Here is a 17,112-nt window from a genome sequence, read left to right as displayed (position 1 = left end):
TTTTATTTACAAACAGTTTAAAGCCATTTTTAAGAAGGATATTGTTCAATTCGTCAAAAAATTGCAGGCTGGTATTTTACAAGAAATTATTTAAATAGTCAGAAATAAAAAATTATATTTGAGGACAAAAGGATTCATTTTTTGACAATGGCAAGCTGGTGTTTCAGGAATCATTTACATTTTTCAAAAAGGAACAGCTAGTCTGTAAGATCAAAAGTATGCATTTATAGAAAATGGCAGCCTGATGTTTGAGACAAATGGGTTAATCTAAAACAGAAAAACTGTTTTTTTTCGGGCAAAGAAATTAAAAGCTGCTTTTATGGCAATGTGAGTGCATTTCACCAAATATTTTTATAGTTGATGCTAGGCCGATAAGTCACTCCGACCTGGTGTTATTTGCTATGGGGCCGATTCGGATATGGTCAGAGACATGATGACCACATCAGAATCAACTGTTCGGATTCCTTTCTGACCAACACATTTTGATGAAGTCAGTCGGAAAGGAATGCGAACCAGATTTCCGAATGGTTTGCGACGTACTTGGAGAGCTCGGCTGCCATTTGGAAATCCTTCATCAATCACTTGGGTGGCTCTTACCGGCAGAGGGATTACGATGGAGGATTCCCACAGCCTTTCTGTGCCGGCCTTTCCGACACAGAAAGGCTGTGGGAATCCCACTTTGGGGGCCCCAGCAGAGTTCCCATAGATGCAAGGCCACGGGATGGCGGCCATAGGTGCCCCCCCTTTGATCGATGCACCCGGTGGCAGGCACCTTGAGGTACCTGCCACGGGGTGCAGGGATGACCTGCACCTCAGCTCTTTACCATGAGAGCGTGCATTCCATTCCGAATGCATGTTCCCTTGGTAAAGAATAGGAGTGCGACTGAACAGTGTTTGGTTGCATCCTATTTCCTAGGTTGGAACCAAGGACAGGAGGTCGTTCGGTCCCAGTTCCCAAGACATCAGAATCGCCCCCTTAGTGTCAAAGGGACTTGCAGTGATAGTCATTCAGGCACCAGTCCCCTCAAACAAGATTTAAATACAAAGACATGTAAAGTACCACGTGAATTCATCTCTATCCCCCACAAGCCTCACAAATGATCCTGGCAGGAAAACCCCACCCAGGCTACTTCACTCTCTTAAGTTTCAATGCATAGTCTAAAGCAAAAAATAGATTTTGCTCTACAGGGCATCACAGTTGCAACAGGCAAACCTGTTACTAGGCTTGTGCCCAATTTTTTTTTTAAATTTTTTATTGGTATTTATAAAAATACAAACATCGTTATATGGATTGCCCGCCTGTTACAGGGTAAGTAGTTGCGGTACTTTATACCGTGGTGGTAGGATAAGGGTAGCATAGGGGGAAAGGAAAGGGAGAATAAGTATAGAGGAGGTATGGTAGTGTAGTTCCTATATTCCCAATAGGCTTTGCGCATTGGAATAACATATACTATAGTTTAGACGTTGGACTGAAGTCGACTAGGTCTCTATCGTGTATATTAGACTTAATTGTGAGTGCCAGCTAGCTCAGAGGTCACTAGAAACTTTCTCGAATAAACAAGAAGGGATTAGTCTCTGACAACCATATAACTTGACAACTTTGTCTATCTCTAGAGTCGCGGAAACACTAGACGGCTATTTCACTCAGTCATTCGTGCATGCTTCGTTTCGCCAGAGTTGCTTTAGAAATATGGAGACGGGCATTTTCAATAAAAGTATTTATTGAACAGTCTTATTTCTTAGTCATAATAAATGCACTGCTACAATTGAAATGCTAGTTAAGAAGTGCGAGGCATATAATACGAATAGTATTATAAAATAGTACTGTAAAAGCATGATATGGTTTCTAAGCCATAAACATAGAATACATAAAATGCATAAAATACATACAGTGATAAAATAATGACTAAAAGTACTCAACTGGTGCTTCTATAATACGCCTACCCCGGTGTACCTAACCTAATTCTAGTACGAGGGAGGAGTAAGTGTGGTGTAGCTTAAGTCTAGTAATTTTTTCCCAAGAATCTGTTCCAAGAATTCTCTAAGGGTCTAATCAGCTCCGTACCTTGGTTTTAGAATGATATCGGTCTTGTATCTCTCTCTCAGGACTCGATCTCCCAGCAACCCGCAAGGATAGCCTGGAAACACCGGAGCTGGATTTCTCAGCAAGAGAAAAGACAGCTTCTTCTCAGTGCGTCAGTTGGAGTGTCGGCTTCCTTCGGCACTTGCAGCAGCAGGGCGTCCGGCAAGTAGTTAGTCGATCTTCTCCTAAACCACCCTGTGTTTGACTGGGCAAATGTAGGCATATTTATAGTTTGAAGGTGCCGAGTTTGACATAAGATTGGATATAATATCCTCACTAGTGTCTCAGTTCCTTGAAAACTCCAGGAGTTCTTGGATAAATTAGTATTCAAGCAGGGGGAGGTACCTGACTGCTGAAGGCTGGTTTTTCCGAGAAACCGTTGTGGATTCTCGGAGTTTAGTGGAAGTAGCCATGCCGTATTTGGGCTGCACAGGCTAAGGCTAAATAAGGTAAAGTTCCTTATGCCTATATAAGGATTGGGTGAATTATACCTATATATTTCGCTAGGATCCTATATTCCCACATAACACCCACTCTACGAGTATTAAGTTGAATAATACATAAGCACTGAACATATCTTAAGCAAAGTGTTCACAATCCCACCCCAAAATACAAAAATGCATTTGAATAGGCTTGTGCACATGAAATGAGTATATACTGTATGCAAAAAGTTATAGGCGTAATTTGAAATCAAGCATAAATTATGAGCATATATCTTCTTGTTAAATAAAACAAAAGTGCATTCATCAATTTGATACCTGAAATCTGTGCCAAGCATAAGTTTCTAACTGTGTTTGTTTTAGAGGTTGAAGTCAAATATTGTCTTTTCAGGAAGTTCAAACACAAAGGGGCCTATTAGGATGACGGGCGGACTTTGTCCGCCCGTCATCCTAGCGGGGAATGGGACCGCCCATCATAAGGGCGGGGGACCCGTGGGAGTGTTAGGATGTGCCCGCCACAGTGGCGGGCACATCCTGCATTTTTAGCATTGTGGCGGGCGGTGCTCTCAGCACCGCCCGCCACAATGCTACAAATGCATTACAGCATTTGGATAAACAAAGCGGCAGGCACCGCGCGGTGCCTGCCGCTTTGTTTATACAAATGAAGGGGGTACCACAGGTACCCCCCCTGTACACCCCCACCTCTCCTTCCATCTGGGGGCCCACAGGGGGCCCCCAGAGTGAAGACCGCATTCGATTTGGGCTTTCCTAATATGGCTGGTGGTGTCTATTAGACACTGCCACCATATTAATCCTTTTCCGCCCCGGCCGCAAGACGACCGAGGCGGAAAAGCGGCGGACGGTCTTTCCATCCGCCGCGGTCCCCCCGCCATTCTAATATGGCAGGGGAATTTAGGACAGCCACCCTCAGTTAGACTTGCCGGTGAGACCTCAATGAATGCCGTCATCAGAATAGGCAGCCGTTTGGGGCAACCTGATGCATGAGTCGTTACAGGACCTAGCAAAGCATCAACATCCGATGGCAGTACTGATGGAAGTGTAAGACAAATGTCAAACATGCATTCCTGTCCTCAAAGCAGGCATCGAAGAACATGTAAGATGCAATCTTGCCAGATTGGGCTGAACGAAATAAACCAAGTTGTGTTCAGATCTCTTAAACGAGCCAAGCCAAGAATCTGTGAAATCCTCTCGAACGGCCGGATTCTCGGACCAGATAGGATCAGCTCCTCAGAGCACCTCCAACCCAGCCGGAACGAAACCACCTCCCTCCTCAGGACCCATCTATCCAGGCACCTGGGTACCTACCTGAGGATGGGGAACTCGCAATATACAAGCTCATATCATCAGAAACACCACTAAATCTATAGGGATTACTAGGAATACTCACTGATTACTAAGGACGTCCATGCCCTAAACCACACTCATACCTCATAGTCTCGTGACCACATGGGCCCAGACTAATCTACCCTGGGGCAGTTCTGATTATTTACCATTACACACTGACCACAGTCAGTGCTCCCTCGGCAAACTGCAATCTTGCGTGCCTACGCACTAGTATCCTGCCTAGTGTTCTCTCCCTCACATTCCGATCCACAATCCAGCGGATCTAAGCACTAGTATCCTCCCTAGTGTTCTCTCCCTCACATTCCCATCCACAATCCGGCGGATCTAAGCACTAGTATCCTCCCTAGTGTTCTCATTAACGCCGCATCCCAACGACGATCACTTTCCTATGAATACCTTTGGAAGGAATCTTTCATTGGCTACTAGGGATATGATACTACAATATTATGGATCACACAACAACTTACCGAATTAGAGGATGTACAATCTATTCTCCACCTCAAGGGGCCCCTCTCTCCCTCATTGCTCAGTCACTACTTACCTGACCGGGAATTACATCCGTTCATGAAAACAATGCCTGACTAGAAGAACAGGTTACCCTGATTGAACAAGAATACGAAGCACATGCTGGTTCACTAAGAACTGGGGTATCTTTATTACAATAACAATAAAATGGGAATAGACACATACACAGATCTGCGGGGTCTCTGTAAAGCTCTATTAATATACCACATCCACATGTAACTAACAGGAACTGTCACACCGCTGAAAGAAAAAGGATTAGCAATACAATAGCCTAGGAAATAAAAGACAAGATTAAGGTGTAAGTGTAAAGCAAACTAGTTCAGACTACCTCACCTATTAGAAGGAATGTTTCTCTCTCTCTCTGGTGGAATCAGGGCTCTCTCTCTCTCCCTCCGTCACCACAGCTTCACTCCTCTGGCTCAACTGCTCCAGCTGGCAGCTTCAGCTCCTTAATCTGACTGGTAACTGCTTTAATGCATTCTGATAAACTGGCAGCTCCAGCTGATAGTTCCAACTTGGTTCATCTGACTGCTCTCTCCAGCTTCAGCAATTATCTGCCTTCTCTCTCCATTCCACAAAACCAATTGAACTGAACTGTACTCTTCAGCTCCAGCAACCATCCTACTTCTCTCTCTTCAAGAACTAAACTGACAACTCCTCCTCTCCTGCACTTCGCTAATATGGAATCCTCTCCCCTCATGGAAATTTCCAACAGAGGGCTGCCTCCCACCAAATTCCTGTGCTAGCTCCAGAGCTCTCCGCGCAACCGCAGTGCGCATCTGCATGTTACGTCTGGGCCCAAGAGACAAACACATTCTTCCGATAAGAACCAGTCCTGGCTGGTTTTCCCCTAGCGGACAACAGCTCAAAACTAAAACATTACCTTTACCCTGCAAGCATCTCAGTTCTGCAGGGACAGAAAGCAAAATGGAGTCTCTCTAGTTCTGGGCCTTGTAGGCCTGAGAAGGATGTTATAACACTTACCTCTGTCAGAGTACCTACACAAACCATACCAATATGTAATATAAAGTCAGGACTACAGGATCCACCCTCTACTATAGGCAGGATGATGAAAGGACACATAATTATGTCAAAGCCAATAGGCAATAGATGGATTAGAGTCAAGAATAAGGGATCTATCATCATATAAAGCAGCTATCCTCTAGTTTATGCTTCTAGGTCTGGGAAAAAGGCTTTAAAAGGGCCAACACAAGGTAAGAATACAGATTCAAGATGTTAGCAAGCTTAAAGTCATCATCACTACGAAATAGAGCCAAAAGCCATGTCAGAACATCCTCTCACGATACCTCATGGCTAGGAGGCATTGTTCCATGGTGGTCTGGGTGTTGCTGGTGGCCGGACTTGCCATATCGGAGCAGAAAGAATAAAAACAGAATTCCTGCTACTAGTCCCAAGATGAGAGGCCGGCCGCCGAACACAGAGTGCACAAAATTTGGAAAAATGCAGAGGACTGCTTCGAATGGTGTTAACAGTCCCGAAAAAATCGTCTTGAATACATGTGCGATGTCGCTGGTATCAGACATGTTTAAGATTTGACTTAACATTTCTGCGAAATGTACTGGGCAGTTTATTGATAATAATGCATGTATCTCTGCAGAAGACCTTGCTACTTGCAGATCATACGTTTCTCTAGACGAGGTCAGTGGCACATTTTTTTGTAAAGAATGGCTTTCATTCTGCTTAAAGTAATAATTCGTATAGAAGAGATATTCAGTGAAAGCCATAATGCCGTCTCCCTTTCCGTCTCGCTTTTTGGATACAATACTGGCATACAACAAGTGACCGTGGATGACACAGTTACAAGATAACTTTTTCCTGGCAACATGCCACAACAGCTGTGATCATTCAGCATAACGTAGCTGCCATTGGATAGCTGCCTGAAAATCGATACTATTGCTGTGGAGGGGGAACCGTGCAGGTGGCACGAGAGGCTATTTGCAGAACCGTCGCAGGCTCCGTGCGAATTATTACCCTGGCACAAACGTTTACCACTCAGTGAGTTTTTGCAATAATTACCACTAAGGAATACTTCATGTCCCCTATTCCAACATCTGTATGTGTATGGTAGAACCCAGGTCGACTAATTGTATTCTTTACGCAACCTTTCGTACAGGCCTGCTGGTATATGCTCCAGACAATACTGAAACAGGAAAGATGTCACTGGTATTGTAATGGTGCCATGAATTATCCATTCACTGACAGGTTTCTCAGAAACTGTTAATTGTAATCTTTCAAGTTTTTCAATGCTAGCACTGTATAGTCTGCTCCTCTTTGTGTCAAAGAGATTTGTTTATCTGTAAGGTTAAATACATCAAACAATGACGCAGTATTGATTAGATGCCATGGCACATAGCCTGGACGCAGATTTTGCAACATCCAGCCTAGCAGCATGAGAGAACGTAATTGAGACTGGCCATGTTGTAACATTAACAAGTCTTGTTCGATGATGTCAATTGCAGATGACACGATGCTGTCCAAAGAATAAACTCTGGAGGACAGAGTTGTTAACCCTTTGTCCACTACAGATAGGAATGTTTAAGTTTATTTGCATAGTTAATTAAAACCATTGCTTACAGTAAAACCAGGTCAAATGTGCAAAGTAAAAGATATCAAACGTAAAATTATGAGCATCTCAGTCCGGCTCTAAAGCCCTTAGCATTTTTAACATTTGTCGGAGCATTTCTAGGTTTGTACAAAAGGTCCTGTGATTAAAAGTCTTATACAAAAAAAGGTTCTGTACAGTCGGTCTTAAAATTATTGTATGTTCTTTAGAGGTAACCCGCAGTGGCTTTAGCATCATAGCACATCGGCCAGAACCCAGATCTTAATAATAGTTTAATTTGAAATGCGTTTACATACAGATTGGCTTTTTTCCTAAATTAATATTATCAATTTCTCGTATTCTTTCTGCAGTTTACATTTGCGTCACTTTCCATATTTCGTTGTATGACGCATATATTCCGGCGTATATGAAATGTTTTTGCCGTGGTTTGCAAGGCCCCATTAAGAAATCTCGCAAATCATTGCTTTCTTTAAGTAAAGATAAGTGATGTTTTATTTCTGGAAGTGTAGATTTCTGAAGCCACTCAAGGCATAGTTTCCCTACACTGTAAGTGGTTACTAACCCTGAATGTTGTATCTGGGAATATCTTGGATCTGGCCTATTCATTATGAAACCCTGTGTTTTGTTCAGGAATCTATCTTGACAGTTATTTGTGTCTGTTGGCCAGATTAACCATTTTTTCCAATCAGGATTTGTTCTGTTTTGTTTTAAAATATAGGGTACGTCTACCTCCTCTTCTGTAGAATTATTATTGTCAGATGTGGGTTTAGGTAAGACGGTTTATTTAAATCTTTTATCTTAGCTAAGCCAAGACATGAAGTTTGTTGAACAGTGTCATTCAAAAACATTATTTGTTCTGGTATAATTCAGGCTCTGAACAGGGCTTCTAAACCTTGTACCTGCCAGTCTTTCGTGCCCCAGACAGTTTTTGTCTCGATGTTGTCTTTCCAAAAGTCAAAACCTAATGTAGACAGCTGAGCATAAAAGTTTGCAGAATAAATTTGTTTAGTATTGGTCAACATTGTTTTCATACCTGTCTTGTTTATATTTCTAAAATAAAACGTTTAAGGATTGGTAACAGTAAACCCTTTGAAGTACAAAAACTTTTCTTGAAATGTTTTATAACTGCCTTTTGGCGGCATTGGACAATGTTCCCATTGATTGTAAAGAAACACATTTCTAGGGCTTGCAGATTTATGCAAATAATGGTGACCATAATTATTATACAATACATTTTTTCATAATCTGATGACCCTTCTAAGTAGTCATGTTCTGTAAATTTAGCTGACATTTCTAAATCTTTCATCATGTTGTTAACAGTCTGAAAGTCCCAATCATCAGAGAATTTACTGGGTGCGACAAAGTCACTCAAAGAAACCTTAAACTGATGTGAAATCCTCAACAACTCCACTGGACCATAGATTTCACAATCAGTTCTATCCCATGCCATACCCCCAGGTATAGGAACGGCTGTGATGTTCACTGCTGACAGGCTTCTTCTTTCACGATGAGATGATTTGTAAGGTTTCAGGACCAAGTTGATTTTCTTACTTGCTGTGTCCATAGTACTATATTTTCCATCAATCATCCTTCCCAAGCTTAACACTAGTACGAGCCAGAGCAGGAGGAAAAATACACCTAATCCAATCCAAAATTCCATCCATGGTGAAACCAGATATGGTTTTTTTCATTAAATGAAAGAGTTCTGTTACTTTTTGCTTGAAGTTTGTCTTTGCTGGCCTATCCTCAGGTTCACTGGGATCCTCAGAAAATGTTTCAAAGTTGATGAAATAGCCAGAGGCAGTTCTGTCAATTGTTGGATTTGCATGTTGAAGTTCAAGTTCAGGAATTTGTATAGCGCACTACTCACCCAGAGGGTCTCAAGGCGCTTGAGGGGGGGGTGCATTATTTATCGAATAGCCAGGTTTTAAGTTCCTTTCTGAAGGACATGTAGTTCTGTGTAAGGGGAGGTGAGAGGGGAGAGAATTCCAGGTCCTGGCTGCCAGGTAGGAGAAGGATCTTCCTCCCATGGTGGATCTGTGGATGCGCGGAACTGCGGCGAGGGCTTGATTGGAGTATCTTAGTTGGCGGGTGGGTGTGTAGAAGGACAGTCGTGTGTTGAGGCATTCTGGTCCTAGTTTGTAGAGGGCCTTGTGTGCGTGGGTGAGGAGACGGAACGTTATTCTCTTGTTAACGGGAAGCTAGTGGAGGTCTTTCAGATGACCGGTAATGTGAGCTTGGCGAGGGATGTCCAAAATGAGTCTGGCTGATGTGTTGGAGTTTTTTCTGTAGTTTGGCTGTGGTTCCGGCATAGAGGGTGTTTCCATAGTCCAGTCGGCTGGTGACCAGTGCGTGGGTGACAGTCTTTCTACTTTCAGTGGGGATCCAACAGAAGATTTTTTTGAGCATACGAAGTACATTGAAGCAAGAGGATGAGACGGCGTTGACTTGTCTAGTCATCGAGAGGGAGGAGTCTAGGATGAAGCCTAGGTTACGTGCATGGTCTGTGGGTATGGGTGCTGTGCCCAGGGCCGGTGGCCACCATGAGTAGTCCCAGGCAGGGGGGGATGATCCCAGAATGAGGACTTCCATTTTGTCTGAGTTAAGTTTTAGGCGGCTGTTTTTCATCCACTCGGCAACTTCTTTCATGCCTTCGTGTAGATTGGTTTTGGCGGTGTTAGGGACTTTGGTGAGGAAAAGGATCAGCTGGGTGTCGTCAGCGTAAGAGATGATGTTAAGGTTGTGTTGTCGCGCGATGGATGGGAGGGGACTCATGTAAACGTTGAAGAGGGTGGGACTAAGTGATGATCCTTGTGGTACTCCGCAGATGACTTCGGTGGCCTCTGATTTGAATGGGGGAGTCGGACTCTCTGGGTTCTCCCGGCGAGGAACGAGATGATCCACTCCAAAGCTTTTCCTTGTATTCCGACGTTGCTGAGGCGTTGTATGAGGGTGCTATGACAGACTGTGTCGAAGGCGGCGGAGAGGTCGAGTAGGATGAGGGCAACTGTTTCTCCGTTGTCCAGTAGCGTTCGGATGTTGTCTGTCGCTGCAATGAGGGCGGTTTCGGTGCTGTGTTTGGCTCGAAAACCGGACTGTGAGGTGTCGAGGGAGTTGTTGAATTCAAGAAAGGCAGCGAGCTGGCTATTGACGGCTTTCTCAATGACTTTGGCAGGGAATGGGAGGAGGGAGATGGGCGGTAGTTCTTAAGTTCAGAGGGGTCTGCTGTGAGTTTCTTCAGGAGGGCGCTGAGTTCGGCGTGTTTCCAGCTTTCTGGGATGGTAGCGGCATTGAAGGATCAGTTGATGACATCACGGAGATGGGGTGCGATGATGGAGTCTGCTTTGTTGAAGATGTGGTGGGGACAGGGGTCGGTTGGCGAACCTGAATGGATGGAGTTCATTAGGCGGATGGTGTCTTCAGTAGTGATTGGGTTCCAGGCGCTAAGGATGTTAGATGGCGGTTTAGGTTCGGAGGTGGGTGTACTGGACTGTTCTTTGGAAATGTTTTCAAAGCTGTTATGTATGTCGGCAATTTTGTTGTAGAAGAAAGAGGATAACAAATCGCAGAGGTCCTGGGAGGGAGTGATATCGTTTGATGCTGCGGTGGGGTTGGTAAATTCTTTGACGATGTTTAATAGTTCCTTGCTGTTATGAGCGTTGTTGTCGAGTCGATCCTTGAATGCTGATTTCTTGGTGGATCGGATCAATTGGTGGTGTTTGCGGGTGGCAGTCTTGAAGGTGGTCAGGTTGTCAGTGGTTGGGTTTTTTCTCCATGTTTTCTCGAGAGTACGGCAGAGTTTTTTGGATTTCTTAAGGTTGTCGTTGAACCAGGGGGCTTTTTTGCTACTCTGTTTGGTTTGGTGGTTTTTCAGAGGTGCTAATTCTTCAGCGCTGTGAGTGATCCATTGTTTGAATTTGTTGGCAGCTTGGTTTGGGTCCGATGAGAGGGTTGGAGGGTTTTGGTTGAGCGATGTGAGGAGTTGGTCGGTGGTGATTTTGTTCCAGTTTCTGCGCGGAATAGGTTGTGGGGGGTTGTGGGTTGAGGTAGTTTTGTAGCTGAAGTGAACACAGCTGTGGTCCGTCCACTGAAAATTTGTGGTGTGATCGAAGGAGATGTGCTTGCTGGAGGTGAAGATTGGGTCAAGCGTATGTCCGGCTACATGGGTGGGGGTGTCAACAAGTTGTTTGAGTCCGAGATTGGTCAGGTTGTCCAGAAGGGTGGTGGTGTTGCTTTCGTTTTTCTTTTCCAGGTGAAAGTTGAGGTCTCCCAGTAGAATGTAGTTCTCGGAGGTGTGGGCATGTGGGCTGATGAAGTCAGTGATATCTTCGCTGAATTGTTTACAGAATTGTTTCAGGATTGTTATTAATCTTTGGAGTGTCTTCTTCCTTTGTCATATTGGTATAGTCAGAGGCTACATCACTGTAGACAGGTGTTTCTTGATGGAATGTTATTTGGGTCTCAAGAGGCACGAGTTCCATGGCTGTGTTGCATAGTCCTTCTTTTCTTACTGCAGGTTTATCAAACGTGATAAGTCTTTCAGTCTGAACCTCTTGGATAGTACAAGATTAGGTCATCTGCTACTTCTTGGGAGTCCACTGAGCCTACTACTTATTATAGGCCACATGTTGTGGTTTGACCAGGTCGATGGATACAACTCTGTTCTCCCTTTTACCAGCAAGGGGCGGTAGTACTACTGGTCTTGTTCCATGGATTGCCAAGACAGGTACTGCTTTTCTGTAAGAAGGCCCAAATTCCTTCTTTACAGCAATTTTCTCCCTGACCAGATCCCCAAACTTTGGAATCCAGACAGGCCTTGCTGGGACAGGTGGTTTTTCTTCAGTGATTGTTTGCTTCTGTATGGTATTAGTCAGACGTCTTCTTGTTTCATTTAAGTCCTGTAAAACAGTCAAACGATCTTTGACATCAAAGGGTTTTTGTTCCACCACTGAAGTCTGACAATAGAGGTCTTCGATTATCATTCTAGTACCAAACATTAGTTCATACGGAGTGACTCCACCCAGAAAATTTCTTGGCAGATTATTAAGACTACGTTGGACACTTATTAGATGTTTGACCCACCCATCACCCGAACCTAATACCTTAGCTGTTATGGATTGCTCTATGCCACGGTTTTTTCTTTCCACTACCGCATTACCCTCAGGATGGAAGGGACTAGAATACCACAATGCAATGCCCAAGCTAACCATGGCCACCTTGTAAGCTCGGGAGCTAAACCCAGGACCCTGGTCAGAATGTAGCGTGCCTATTGTGTATGTGCGGATAAAATAAGCGCAAATCCTTTATAACAGTTCTGGCGTCAGCCGAGCGCTGGGGCCACATCCAAATAAATCTTGTCCTAGTAGTTATGGGGCCGCATCCGTTCAATATAACTTTTGCGTGTAGATAGTCTAATGCTGTCTAGCAATGGTATCTGGACTGGGCTGGCTACTCTGTAGTCAGGTATCTGGTGGCTTTTGCTGCTGCGATCTCTGTTGCAGTTAGGGCAATAAATTGCGAAATTGTACACATCAACTCCTATTCCAGGCCACCAGTACATCTTTTCTCATTCTATTAGAGAATTCAAGATCCCTTGATGTCTCAGACCCTCTCCCATATGTGCTTCTTGAACCAAGTAAGCCCTCCGCTTCCTGTTTGTAATTACTCTCGCCCCCACTCCAGGGATTTGAGCAAAAGGAACGAAGTTAGCATCAATTATGTATGTATTACTGAGTGGATAGTTTAGAGGTACCGCTGCATGATTTCCTTTCATTGAAGCTTTTACTGCTAATAGCGTTTCACCATCTATTACTTTTTTGGGGGGTTTTATTGTAGCTACGGAAGCCGTTTGCACAGCTTACTTCGCGGCTTCATCAGCCAATGAATTCCCTGCAAAGTGAACGCCATCACGCGATGACTCAGTGTATGAATCACGTGAGTCTTTTGTAGTTCTTTTTGCAAAAGAACTACTTGTTCCCAAAGCGTTTTATGCTTGATTGTGCCACCTTTTGCGTCTTTGAAACCATTTTTAACCCAGTTCTGCAGACACTCATTGTAAGATTGTACGCAGTAATACGAATGGCACTCTATTCGTTTGACAAATTTGCGATCTGAATTTTCAAGCACCATCTTGAAAGCCTGTAGTTCAGCTCGCTGAGCTGTACAGTTCCCATAGTGATTGAGTTTTAGGTCTGAATTTACCTTCGCGCCAACGACCTTTAACGATCGCGCACGCAGCACTATAGGCTTCTTTACCCCCAATTGCAGGCTGTGCTGATCCGTCTGTATAGATTATACATCCGTAATGTTCTAGAGGCAGAATTTCGGTCGGCAGAGAACATTCATATTCGTATTGTAGGAATTCTTCTGTCTTCAAGTAGTGGTCAAACACGTATTCAACGTCTGTTGCAGCAAGAGAGTTAACCCATTGTATCCATCTTGGATGTAAAGCTTTTGCATTTGGAATACTCGCTTTTGTCACTGCCCTAGGGCAGGTACAGGCGTAACGATCATTATGCGTTTATCCTGTGCTAGAGCTCTCTTTTGCTACTGCAGTTTGAACCCCTGTCAGAATTTTTTATGTTGAAGTGAATTTCATTTCAGCTTGTGTGTACAAGTGTGATTTGTATGCTATTGGTACCTTTTCACCTTCATTAAAGGTCAGGTATGTGAATCCGCATCTCCCTGGGATAATTCGGATCACAAGATTGCGCATGTTTTCGTGTGTCTGTAATTTTGTTTTTGCTAACATGTCTGTTTGTACTGAACACAAAATTTCTGTATGGTTTTGAGTCCAATTTGTTGGTTTAAAATCAGGTTTGATTAGTTCGTAGAGAGGTTTAACCCTTTCTGCGTAATTCAGAACGTAGGTTCTTCCAAAATTCAGGAAACCTAGAATTGACTGTAAGTTTTTCAGCGTTTTAGGAGGTTGGAGCAGCGCACATTTCTCTAGAAAGTTTGCTGCCAAGCTGTGGCCTTCACTTGATAACTCGTATCCTAAGAATAGGACGCTGAGGTGGGCAATTCGAGATTTCTTAAAATTGAATTTGTACCCTTCTGAAGCAAACCCAAGTATTATGGTGTTTATCTTTTCAAGTGCCTATCCAAATCGTCATCTGTAAAATAGATGTCATCGACATAAGATAATGCCTCATCATCATACATTTGTAGTAACTTTGTTACTCTGGCTGAAAATAACCTTGGACTATTCTTGAATCCCTGGGGGGGACGGCAAAATTGTCGCTGTGTCCCCAAGATTGAGAAAGCGGTCAAATGCCTGCTTTCTGATGCAATGTTTTGACAGAAAAACCCATTTGAAATATCTAATGTGGTTTTATATTTCTTGTGCACGATGTTATTCATCAGTGCAGCACTGTGTGCATTTTGTACTGCAAACGTTTTGCAACAGGAATTTAAATGTCTGTAATCCAAAACTAGACGATATGAATTGTCTGGTTTGGAGACAGGAAACAAAGGATTGTTCATTGACTAGGTGGATGTTTCAATCACCCTTTGGTATTCAAGTTGATTTAATATCTCCCTGACTTATTTTTTAGCTTCTTGCTTTACTGGGTATTGCCTTTGTGCAGTAGGTTGACTTTTTAACTGGATTTTGTGGTGAGGAGAATCCTCATCCCATCCTACATGATTTTTATATAATGCTGGGGCTTGAGCTACTGCCCATTTCCTGGCATATGTATATTTTTATGAATTGGAATGTGATTTGAGAAGGCTGGCATAATTATCTCTTCGCCCTGTGGGCACTCCCTAACAACTGCAGGTGGCCAGTCTTGTTCAGCTAGAAGAATGTCATAGCCCTTAGAGAGCTTCTCCCAAAAGAGTGCTCTTATTTTTCTAGTTATGTCCCCCTCCATCCGGAGTGTTACTTCATATAAATTGTGGGGTACACTAACCCTGGTGTCTGCAGTTTCAACTTGAATGCATTCATTCAAGTCCACTGTCTCCAGATGATCCTTCAGGATCTTGGGAACTATGGTTACTTCTGCTGCGCTGTCTAGCATTGTCTGGGCCCTCTCCCCGTTCTTGAGTTGTGTCCTCAGAATCCTCGGCATGTCTGATCTTTATGCTTCTACCTTTTTTTTGGAAAATTTAGCTTTTTTACTTTGGTGAACGGGTTGTTTGTCCTTGGACTTGACGCGTTTTTCCTTGTGTTCTGACCATCCTCTTCTTTCTGATTTCTGCGAAGAAGTCTGAAAAGATTGAGAGGGAAGTATGTCATTATCTTGATATCTAATGTAAATAACAAGGACCCCCTATTCAGAAAATTAATTCAAAGTATAGGGAAATAAACAGTGTAAACAAATTGGCATATTATCAACATATAACAAGGGAGAAATCGTACGTAAGACACCAAACCAGATAATTAAAAAAGGTAGGTTTCATTTAATATATTAGCAAATATTCATGGTTAAAAACAATATAAGTACACAATATAAAACCTATTATGTAAACAACAAAATAACTCAAAACAAAATATAATCCATAAAAATTACATGTGACATAACATCTAGTAGTGGCAAACAATTTATATTATTCGACGCGCGTTTCGGCGTTTTTTGGAACGCCTTCTTCAGGAGCTACGGTAATATCAATACCTCAGGATGTTGAATATGAAAAGCATATTTAATTCTTCCTTTCTAAATCAAAATCCTTGGATTAAAAATATGGATTTCAAAATAAATTGTTACTGGCTTTTCATATTGGAAAAACGTCTTTGTATGTAGAAGAGATAGAGGATGTATCTATCTGGCAAGTGGTTCATCAAACATTAATATCGGAAAAGCTCAGTAAAGATGGACAGGTTGCGCTCTTGCTTTAACATACGCGGGACGCGGAAATAGTCCAATCCTGTTAATGTCAGCTACCCGGTAAGACGGAAAAAGCTCAGATCTCTTGCGTTGCAGCAGATAGCAAACGTAAGAATGCCCTTTATTTAAAATAATGGACTGGATAAAAGAAATACTTTAAAACTGCCGTCTCTGGTCGGCCGGTAGGGAATATCTAGCTGTATCTCAACGATACTGATATGCCCGTTTGTGACAACCTGCGAGAGCCGCGCTGGAACAGACTGCTGGCGTCTCACCCCGGCTGTGAGACGCCAGCAGTCTGTTCCAGCGCGGCTCTCGCAGGTTGTCACAAACGGACATATCAGTACCGTTGAGATACAGCTAGATATTCCCTACCGGCCGACCAGAGACGGCAGTTTTAAAGTATTTCTTTTATCCAGTCCACCATTTTAAATAAAGGGCATTCTTACGTTTGCTATCTGCTGCAACGCAAGAGATCTGAGCTTTTTCCGTCTTACCAGGTAGCTGACATTAACAGGATTGGACTGTTTCCGCGTCCCGCGTATGTTAAAGCAAGAGCGCAACCTGTCCATCTTTACTGAGCTTTTCCGATATTAATGTTTGATGAACCACATGCCAGATAGATACATCCTCTATCTCTTCTACATACAAAGAAGTTTTTCCAATATGAAAAGCTAGTAACGACTTATTTTGAAATCCATATTTTTAATCCGAAGATTTTGATTTAGAAAGGAAGAATTAAATATGCTTTTCATATTCAACATCCTGAGGTATTGATATTACCGTGGCTCCTGAAGAAGGCGTTCCGAAAAACGCCGAAACTCGCGTCGAATAATATAAATTGTTTGCCACTACTAGATGTTATGTCACATGTAATTTTTATGGATTATATTTTGTTTTGAGTTATTTTGTTGTTTACATAATAGGTTTTATATTGTGTACTTATATTGTTTTTAACCATGAATATTTGCTAATATATTAAATGAAACCTACCTTTTTTAATTATCTGGTTTGGTGTCTTACTTACGATTTCTCCCTTGTTATATGTTGATAATATGCCAATTTGTTTACACTGATTATCTTGAGATCTGTCAGGTTTTCTTAAAGAATCCCTATTCTTAAGGTTATACCTTTTTTCAGAGGGCTCCCGTTGGGGAGACCTACCTCCCTGTTCAGGAGACCTAACTCTCCTTTGGGGAGACCTTCCTCTGGACTGAGAACGCTTCTCTCTAGGAAGTGTCTGTTTACTGTTTTCCCACTTCTTTTTAGGAATAGTGAGATTATTTT

This window comes from Lissotriton vulgaris, chromosome 5 (genome assembly GCF_964263255.1).
Source record: "Lissotriton vulgaris chromosome 5, aLisVul1.2, whole genome shotgun sequence".
Classification (NCBI taxonomy): domain Eukaryota; kingdom Metazoa; phylum Chordata; class Amphibia; order Caudata; family Salamandridae; genus Lissotriton; species Lissotriton vulgaris.
This window is presented reverse-complemented; position numbering follows the sequence as displayed.